Genomic DNA, 11,179 nt, shown 5'->3' with positions numbered 1-11,179 from the left:
GGAAAAGGCCAGGCTGGTAACAATCTCTCCCCTGGTCTAGTGATAAATAACAGTCTTGGATATGGCCAACAAGGTAGCCAACTTGGCAGACATGGTTCTACATGGATTGAAACCTCTCAAAGTACCAAACCTGCACTTCAAATAAATCCCCATAGCTTCCCTTACAGTGTTGATGGCTTTTATACATATAATCCCCAAAAGTCAGTAGATTCTGACCAGATAGGCTCTGCTGGTGCTAACCCCATTCCCACTAATGTTGGCTATGGCCATAATGGTGGAGCCCCTATTGGCTACTACTCAGGTCAGGGAAATGGTGAAGGTCAGATGGAACAAATCATAGTTGATCCTCTACCTGAAGGTCAGATGGAACAAATCATAGTTGATCCTCTACCTGACATACATGGAAAATTCCATAATGGCTATTAGCCAGATCAAAATAAGCCCCAAACTGGACAATCTTACCCCAGCTTTACTGTCACAGCACCGAGTACAGCTAGCTCTAGTAAAATCTCTGATGCTGCCCAAACATCCACCAGCTCCTCACAAACTCTGGATGAATCTGAGACCAACAAACCTGGTTTTGACCTTAATCTATTTGTATACCTTTCTACAAAGGATCATTTTAAAATGTAGTCAAAACACCTCCTGCTTCCCAGATTACCTCAACAGAATGCTGGTATTTCCGGCAACAAGTGGGATTCTGCTCAGAGTGAGACTAAGCCTTATCCTGTCTCTCACTACCCTGCATGGAAGGAGATATGCAGAACAGATACAAGTACAGCTTTAGTTCTAGACAATCCATGCCTCAAGGAATATATGGGCCTGCTTCAAACATACAAATTCTGGGAGACTATGCTCAGTCCTGGAGGGGAGGCTCCCCTGGCAGCGACGCTCAGTGGCATACAGTACAGGCCAAGCTTCCCAAGCCAAGTGGAATTAGGTAAAAGTATGGGGTTTTCTTTTCATTACAGAACTGTTTTAAGTAATTCTGGGGAGTCTGTTGGATCAAAGGCAAGCGCCAGTATATTGATGTCCTCTGATGCACTATATAAAAGTCACTTTGTTTTTCACAGGCTCTGCAATCTGGCTGACCCTGGACATTAAGTCTCTACAGTAATTTTGATAACCAATAAATAATTCAACATTACACCTGCAGTTCCCTTGTCTATATTAACTCTCTGGGCTATTGGCTTTGTCTGAAGTCAGAAAATCAAACCATAAACATGTATCTAGACCTGGTGGGGGGTATTCCATCAACGTCGCTAAAGGAAAATCCTGGCTTATTTTGGATAACTCTCGCGAGACTTGTCAGAATATGCCTGGATGTTTTTAGGAACTCTCGCGAGACTTGTCAGACTAAACCTGGATTTTCTTTTAGCGATGTTGATGGAATACCCCCCTGGTGGGCGGTATTTCATCAACGTTGCTAACTTAATAATAATAATAATAATGCATTTTATTTATGGCCGCCTTTCAAAGCACTCAAGGACACCTTACAAAGCATAATTAAAAACAAACAAACAGATCAAGTTGATTCAAACAAACAAGACAAAACACTTAAAAACAACAATCAGTTTAAAAAGGTGGGTTTTCAGGCAGGATTTGAAGGTGGAGAGAAAGTCAATGTTGCGGATGTCTTGTGGAAGAGAGTTCTAGAGACGGGGGGCAGAGTGGCTGAAGGCTCTAGACCCTGGCTATAGAATCTGAGCTTAATTGAAAGTCTGGTTAGACTTAACGTCGACTGTGACTTAACAGTTCCATTAAAGAAGATAGTAGAGTATTGGGGTGGTCTGTATACAATTATGAAAATAATTAGAGTGTAACATTTAAAAACAGCTGAAAGATATTCAAATGATAAAAATTATCTGAAGGATGTCTGTTTGCAGTTAAAACTGTCTCTGAAAAAAGAGGCGATTCCACCACCTTTTTTATGGGATCTAACGACATCTAAGGTTCTAAAATTGGGGGGTGCTGAATCTAAGAATTGGTGTTTTGTTATCTTTATCTAACCAAGTCTCAGTTATAAATAAGAAATCTAGTTCATAGGAGCTAATCAAGTTGTTGATTAAGAGAGACTTATATTAGCTAAGGATCTGGCATTGAAAAGTGCTAGCTTGAGTGGTTTTGTGTTTGGTGTCCGTGTGGGCTGTGTGTGGCAGGGTACAGAAATTAAATTTGAGGGGTGTATAAAGCATTCTGACTTGCAATTAACTGTTCTGTTACTGATATGAACAGGGATAGCAAGAATTGAGAGTTGCCAAAATTACACAGAAGAGGAGAGTGTGTTCAAAATAATTCAAAGAAGTGGTCTTTATTGGGTTGTCTCACGGGAGACTCATGTTTACTTCAGAGTCTAATAACACCAGTTGGATCTCTACCTGAGATTGTTGTTGCAGTAGGTCTGGGCCTAGCTGATACTCATCAGCTGTACATAAATAAACATACTGCTGTATATTCATAGAAACATACCATGTACCATGCTACCCATCGTTGTTTTGGGGTCATCCCTATGTTCCCCGGGTCCTATGTTCCCCGATTTCTTAGGGGAAAAAAAAAAGGGTTCTATGTTCCCCGCTTCCGAAAAAGGGTTCTATGTTCCCCGCTTCCGTGATTTAAAAAAAAATTTTTTTTTTTTAAAAAACAACATACACAAATACATAATCATACTGTGTTTTTTGGGGGGAAAACAACATACGCAAATACATTATCATACTGTGGATTACTAATTGATAGACATTTACAGGAAATTGCAGGAACTATTATACATAGGAACAAAATGATTATGTGTACAACATTATTATATGAACAAAATGATTATATGTACAAAACCTTTTGTAGGTAGGACACTATTGGACCTCGGCCCAAATCTAGTACTGAAGCTGACCCCCCATGCTAAACCATTTGGAAGTACAGTATACTAGGACTCCAATTCAGACACACTGGGGGGCTGTCACAAATCTACTAACTCTAATCAGCCTGGTCTCACACGGCAGACGTCAGAATTCGACGTTTATGGACAAACGTCGAATTCTGACGTGAGATTGCATCCAAACGTCGAATTCCGACGTGACATTTGCATCCAAACGTCGAATTCCGACGTGACATTGGGGTAGCTCGTTCTGATAGCGCAGGGGTGCGCCTGTTATGTGCGCCTGTCGGGGCTTCTCTCGGGATTATTCCATTTTGAATTGGAAACCCTATGGTTACCCTAACCCTAACCCTAACCCTAAATGTGGCCTAACTAATTAATGCAAGTGCAATTCAAATTGGAATAATCCCGAGAGAAGCCCCGACAGGCGCACATAACAGGTGCACCCCTGCGCTGGTGTTCTTTTAGGAATATAAGATTTTCAATTCCATCTCGAAAATGATCTATCTAGGGAGTTATATAAAATGCTGAGACAATACTATGACATTGATTATTACATAATATATATTATGTATATTGATACATATGATTATGTATTTGTGTATGTTGTTTTTTAAATTTCAGATTTCAGATTCAGATTCATTTATTTATTCAAGGGACAGTGCATATTAATAAAACAAAAATAAATTGTAAATACGCCAGAGTTAGCCCGAAAGCTAGTTTTCATCCGCAGTCCCTATGCCATGATGTTGTATACGGCTCCCTGGAGGAAAAAAGTACATTTAAAAGATAAAATATAGGTAGACCTAGGCACAAAAAAGTAGACAGGACAAGCATTTAGCTTAAGGGCATAACATAGGGGGTTAAAAGAGCATACATTAATCATAGGCGGTTAAAAGGAGGGTACATATAAGCAGAGGGTTAAAAGAGCATACATTAATCATAGGCGGTTAAAGGGAGGGTACATATTCGGTAAGCAGACTAAAAGCAAGCAAGATATACGCACGGTAAGCAGACTAAAAACAAGCACACAGACTGTACAGGTAAGACATGTTAGGCAGTACACAGACAGGCGGTACACATGACATACAGGTATAGGACAGGACATGTTGGCAGGTGTGTGTGTTGATCATCCACTGTTTTAGGTGCTTTCTAAATTATTTAAAGGTGCCTAATTCTTTAAGGTGCCCTGGAATCAGGTTCCATTCACGTGCCCCTCTAACTGACCAGGCAGGTTGTGGGATTTGCTTGTGACCAGCTTGTTATGCAGTAGTTGATGTGTGTGAAGATCATGGCGTGGACATACATGGTAGCTGCCTCTGTTGACATGTAGTCCCTTAAAAAGCGGAAGTTGGACAGATTGAACTTGACAATTTTACAGACCTTTTTGATATGTGCCTTAAAAGTGAGGTTGGAATCTAACAGCACCCCAAGATATTTGAACTCGTTCACAACTTGTAGTTGTTCCCCTGAGATAATGACATGTGCTTCTTCAGCAGAACGGTTTGTTTTGGTAAAAAGCATGCTGACCGTCTTGGAAACATTAAGTTGGAGACGACAGTGGTTCAACCATGTAGTCACCTGAGCCATAGATTTGGTAAGTACAGCAGCTACCTCCGTCTTGGTCTGACCATGTACAAAATAGTAGTGTCGTCAGCCATTAGTGTATCAACCTCAGGACATTGATATTGATATTGACACATATGATACATATACATGATACATATGATTGACATTGATACATATGATTATGTATTTGTGTATGTATTTGTGTATTTGTGTATGTTGTTTTTAAAAAAAAAAAAAAAAAAAAAAAACACAGTATGATTATGTATTTGTGTATGTTGTTTTAAAAAAAAAAAAAAAAAAAAAAAAACGGGGAACATAGAACATTTTTCGGAAGCGGGGAAGCGGGGAACATAGAACCCGGGGAACATAGGCATGCTCCCGTTGTTTTAACTGGGCCCACACCTGCTCTGTAAACTGTTAGTTATTATTACCTAAAGGAGGAATAAGGAAACCTATTACGTTTTTTTTCCCAACAAGTTAATGTCTGGGGTCCCCAAAACATGTCATTGAAGGTTTTCCGTTGAAAATACCACTCAGATTTTAATCTAAAAGCATTCTAGCATGCCTCTGTTCCAGTCCTTTTCTCGACGGGCTGTTTTTGTGTCTGTAGCTTTAGGCAAGGCAAAGGAGATTTATTTATAGAGCTCATATTCATACAAATTAATGTAAGCTCATAGTGCTTTTACAAATATATATATATATATATATATATATATATATATATATATATATTATGCCTACACACAGATGACTTGGATGAGACGTAGACTCACTATCTCTAACATATTCATCACAGTATTTTGATTATGGATATCTATGGAACATTAAATGTCTTACCAGAATACAAGAGATTTTTTCTCAGCATTTGTCCCAGTTCTAGTGTCTCTCCAACAAAACAGACTGATAGTACTGCTGTGGGTGGAGATACTCAGATGGGGGGGGACCCCAGCTTACATAGGCGGGAGCAGCCGATCTGAATGGCTTGTTGAATCGCATGTTTTCAGAAACACACAGCCCACAAAGAACTGACTGAATTGCTTTATTTCACAGTTTCTGTGTTAGTAGGGTCATCAGGGACCCAAATGTATAACACAAGCACTGAAAGAGTTTTTCATAAAGACTCGGTAGAGTACGGTAGTTCATGGTGAAGGACTCTTAAGTGCTCAAAAATGGAGGATCAGACAGCGGGTCGAGTAGATGACTGGTGACGATCATTCACTAACTTTACACAAACGTACTTGTTGGAAGTCACTTTGGATAAAGGTGTCTTCTAAATGTCAAAATTGTAAATGTAACACTCCTGCACCACAGCTTCCCTGTTGTAATAACCATTTGTTATAATTATACATCATTTTGAATTGAAAATCCTCTGAAAAAAGACACTGCTTTCTGCTAACACTGCTTTCTGCTGTTGCTACAAAATATGCCTAGCAAATCTTAGTTGTTTTAACAAGCTCTCTGTATGGTACATAAATGATTAGATACATTCTGTGATTTAGAAAAAAACACTTCGAAAAAAGTATATTTTAAGTATCTATTTCGGTTCAACAAATGCATTCTGGAAGACAAAGAGCCTACAGAACTCCAAAAGAAGAACAATGGTGGCTTCTTCTTGAGTACTTTAAGGAAAGACCACGTGGCCTAATGGATAAGGCGTTTTACTTCGAATCAGAAGATTGAGGGTTCGAGTCCCTTCGTGGTTGATAAAATACATTCTTTAAAGACGTTGCTATGTGTTACGATCTAATGAGACCTCTATCGCTGGAGGTCTTTAAGATGACTGGTGTCGATCATTCACAAACGTACTTGTTCTAAGTCACTTTGGATAAAGGTGTCTTCTAAATGTCAAAAATGTAAATGTAACACAAAAGAAGAACAATGGTGGCTTCTTCTTGAGTACTTTAAGGAAAGACCACGTGGCCTAATGGATAAGGCGTCTGACTTCGAATCAGAAGATTGAGGGTTCGAGTCCCTTCGTGGTTGATAAATAAATTCTTTAGAGACAATGCTATGTGTTGGAATCTAATGAGACCTCTCTCGCTGGAGGTCTTTAAGATGACTGGTGACGATCATTCACTAACTTAACACTAACGTACTTGTTGGAAGTCACTAAATGTCAAAATTGTAAATGTAACACTCCTGCACCACAGCTTCCCTGTTGTAATAACCATTTGTTATAATTATACATTTTTTAAATTGAAAATCCTCTGAAAAAAGACACTGCTTTCTGCTAACACTGCTTTCTGCTGTTGCTACAAAATATGCCCAGCAAATCTTAGTTGTTTTAACAAGCTCTCTGTATGGTACATAAATGATTAGATAAATATTTCTGTGATTTAGAAAAAAACACTTCGAAATAAGTATATTTTAAGTATCAATTTCAGTTCAACAAATGCCTTCAGGAAGACAAAGAGCCTACAGAACTCCAAAAGAAGAACAATGGTGGCTTCTTCTTGAGTACTTTAAGGAAAGACCACGTGGCCTAATGGATAAGGCGTCTGACTTCGAATCAGAAGATTGAGGGTTCGAGTCCCTTCGTGGTTGATTAAGAACATTCTTTAGAGACAATGCTATGTGTTGGGATCTAATGAGACCTCTCGCGCTGGAGGTCTTTAATGGCGCTTTTCCACTATCATACCCGGCTCGGGTCGGGTCAGCTCGCTTCGGCACGCTTTTGAACAGTTCTGGGCGCGATTCCACTATACACAAGAGACCAGGAACGAGTAGGAGGAGTAGGAGATAGTAGGCGGAGTTACGCATCATAACAGCGCGCCATGGTGGTGACGTATATTTTCACGAGACACAACACAGCCACAACAATAGCGACATGGAGGAACTTGAAGCTATCGTATACTTTTTCCTCGGCATGTGGTATATTATTAACCGTGGTTTTTTGGAGAGAAAGAGAAAGAGAGAGAGGGAGAGAGAGAGGAAGCTATGTACACATAATAAAGTCATGTTTTTTGAACCCTTAAAACCACTGCCTTCACTTGTCTGCTTTATGAAGTGTATGAGCATATGAGATGGCTACTGCCTGATCGATGTCGACACTGCTCGTAGTGAATAAAAGCACTTGACGCATGTTGAACTCCTGGTTCATTGAGTTTACTCCCGGTTCACTTCTCGGGGTGGCACCACGGTGGTTCAGGGCTCAAAATGACCGTATACCGATGGTGGAGTCGATACTACACTCCTATCACGGTCGACACAGCGCGGAGCGAATTCCCTGGTAGAACAACGGGAGTTTCATCCAGCAGCACCATAGGCACAGTACATCGCCATAATAGCGATTTTTGTGTTATGCTTGTTGTAAATAAAAGTTCTATGATGCATTGAAATGACATTAAACTAAGATAATACGATGGTCAGCATAATTTTTCGAATCTTTATTAATAAGCTATTACAGAAACAGTAGTGACAGAGCGAAATCTGTTGTGTTATTTAAAGATGGCGGTTAGCAAAGAAATCTATGAACATGGAATGACATTTCCTTTGACCAATCAAAAGTGTGCAGCGTCACACGTCACACGCAGCCTGGCAAAAAAGTACCCGTGCCATTTCTGGTACCCATCGCGAACAAGAACTATTTTAGTTCTTGTTTGGCCCGGATACCAGAAATGGCGCGGGTACTATTGGCAGTGGAAAAAGGATAACAAACCGGGCTCACGCGGTACGGCACGGGTCGGCACGGTAGTGGAAAAGCGCCACAAGATGTTTTATTGACGAGAGGCACAAAAGCAGCAGACAAGACAGGTGCCTGGGAGAATATTCTGGATCAGTCATTTCTCAAAGTTATAATTCTCCTGTGCATTCGCAGTTAAAGCTGGTTCTACTGTATGTCAGATTTTGCATTGCAGTGATTGGTCTTTTCTTATAGGAGGAATCAAAATCAGCCTGTCATATTAGAACACTTAGAACAGGTTTTGGGTTTCAAATCAATAGTGAGCTGTTCAATCAATTTCATGCAGAGTATGAAGTCATGTGCAGATGAACAACCAATTGAACAAATAATGAGACACTTCTTCTCCCCGTCTTATTTTCCCCTGTGGAACTCTCCGGGTCCCACGAGATAACACTAAGGAGTCAAACACTTCTCTAGTCACATTTACATTTTTTGACATTTAGCAGACACTTTTATCCAAAGCGACTTATAACACGTACATTTGAGTACTAAAGTAAGTGAATCATCTATACATTAGTCATCATAAGCAAAGATCTACGGAGGTGCCATTTGGCAGTCACAATGCTAGAAAAAGGAAGCAATATTATTATATATTATAAACAGTAGAGGAAATATACAGAGGGGTAGTGGGGCTGCCAGCTGAGGTGGAAGAACGGAGGGATTGGGGTGGGGTTTGGGGGCTGGGACAGGGGCTGTTCCCGTCCGATAGGCAAGAACCAGGCTTTTGAACATGATGCAAGCTGCTACCGGTAGCCAGTGAAGGGTGCGGGGGAAGGGGGTGATATGGGAGAATTTGGGGAGATTGATGAACACTAGAGGGGCAGCAGCATTCTGGATTAGCTGTAGACGTGTGATGGCAGAGGCAGGGAGCCCGGCCAAAAGTGCATTGCAGTAGTCAAGGTGGAAGAAGTGCCTGGACCAAGAGTGGTGCTGCTTCTCTTGTGAGAAATGGACATATCCTTTGGATATTTGCCACACTGGAGAAGTGGTTGTCAAGGATCACCCCAAGATTCTTGGCTGTCTAGGAGGAGGTCACAGTGGAGTTCCTGACTGTGATGGAGAAGTCTTGGAGAGAGGCTGGCAGGCTTTCCCAGGGAGGAAGAGCAGTTCTGTCTTGTCAAGGTTTAGCTTGAGGTGGTGGGCTGACATCCAAGCAGAAATGTCTGCAAGACTCGTAGAGACACGCGTCGCCACCTGTGTGTCAGAGGGGTGGAAAGACAGGTGAGTGTCATCAGCATAGCGGTGGTAGGAGAAACCTTGTGAGGAAATTACAGAGCCAAGAGATTTGGTATGAAGAGATAACAGTAAGCGCTCTACGTAGGGGACCCAAGTGGTGAGGGCATGTGAAGAGGACAGTGACCCTCTCCAAGTCACCTGGGTAAGAGCGATCGGCCAGGTAGGATGCAAACCAGGAGAGTGTAGAGCCAGAGATGGCCAGCTCTGAGAGGGTGGAGAGAAGGATCTGGTGGTTTACTCTCTCAAGCAGTCGGCAGCAGACAGGTCCAGAACAATGAGAACAGAGAGGGAGGAAGCTCGAGCAGAGTGGAGGGTCTTAGTGACAGCAGGAATGACAGCGGGAGGATCAAGGAGGTTGTTCTGAAGGATATAGTGAGACAGTTGTCCTAGTGAGACAGTTGGTTAGAGACAGTACCTTCACATGTTTTAGATAAGAAGGAGAGAATGGACTTGGATCACTTCTTTCTGTAGTTTTGGACAGCAGGCAGGTCGAGAAGTTGGCTTCTTGAGAAGAGGCTTGACTGGCAGTTTTAAGGACAGCTGGGACAGATCCTGTGGACAGAGGGTGGTTGATTATGGTGGTAAGGAACAGAAGGAGGGATGGATTGGAGAAAGGGAGAGGGAATAGGATCGACAGGGCAGGTGGTTGCCTGCTTGAATGTGACAAGTTGGCGGAGGTGAGGTGGGTTGAGGAGTGAGAACAAATTTGAAGAACAGTTTCCTTGGGTCAGAGGCATAACAATATGACTTCACACTAGTGAACTACAGTGTTGAAGCAAAATATGTCAAACAGAGCAATCGTATACCAAAGTTCTATGCCTTTATTTACTTTCAATGTTGACCTATGACCACTCTTCCCCGACTCTTCAATTCCCTGACTCCATCAATTGTTTGGGGAGAAATTTGTTATGTATGTGTAATGCAATATAATCCCCAAACTATTTCAATGCCATTTCATAAAAGGGATACTATAGCTCCACCTGCTGTTTACATATGCACACAATATTGACACACAGAAAAGTCAAGTGATTTTTAAACATGGTCCACTTTATTTTAAGTTTCACTTAATAACAACAGTTCAGTCTGTCCAGGGAAGACCTGACCTGAAGAAGATATGGTAGAAAATGAAAAGAGAAAAGTAAAGAAAAGGAGGAGGGTCATAAGAGAAGAGAAACAGGCTGCACGGCAGTCGGCGAGGGGGCTGGACTGCCTGTAGAAAGGAGGATGAAATCAGAAGGATGAATATGTAATGAGAGAGGGGGTAGGGAAGGACGTGGGAGAGTTTAGGGTGAAATGTTGAGAAAGGGTCATTCAACACTGTTTAATAAGCATGGCTTGAATTCAGGGGAGAGAGTATCCATTTGTTTACCTTTGAGGACAATTGGGCAATAAAATAAGGAGTTAGAGGGGAATAAAACTATTCTGCCATCAAACCAGGTTTTTATTGGACAATGGGCCTGGCAAATGAAGCCTCTGTCATTGTCTTTTTGTTTTCTTTGTTTTTTTTCTGTTCTCTCTGTCTGATTGTCTGTAAAACCTGTAAAGCGTCCTTGGGTTTGAGAAAGGCGCTATATAAAACCAAGCTATTATTATTATTATTATTAATAAACAGAGGTATAACACATTTAGTTTTAGTCATCATATAGACTAATGTCCCAATGAAAGCAAATGTTCCCTTCCCCTAAATTCAAGCTTTAATTGTCCTTCAGTTTTTAAGATTTTACTGACGATCATAATGTACAGTACTTGAAGTACCCTACCAAGAGGTGTGTAGAGTGTGTGCATGTATCCCGAGCACACAATTCACAGCCTCTTCAGCACCT

Source organism: Nansenia antarctica (assembly GCF_963989245.1).
Source record: "Nansenia antarctica genome assembly, chromosome: 14".
NCBI classification, from domain to species: domain Eukaryota; kingdom Metazoa; phylum Chordata; class Actinopteri; order Argentiniformes; family Microstomatidae; genus Nansenia; species Nansenia antarctica.
The sequence above is the reverse complement of the archived record's forward strand: the minus strand, read 5'-3'. Positions refer to the sequence as shown.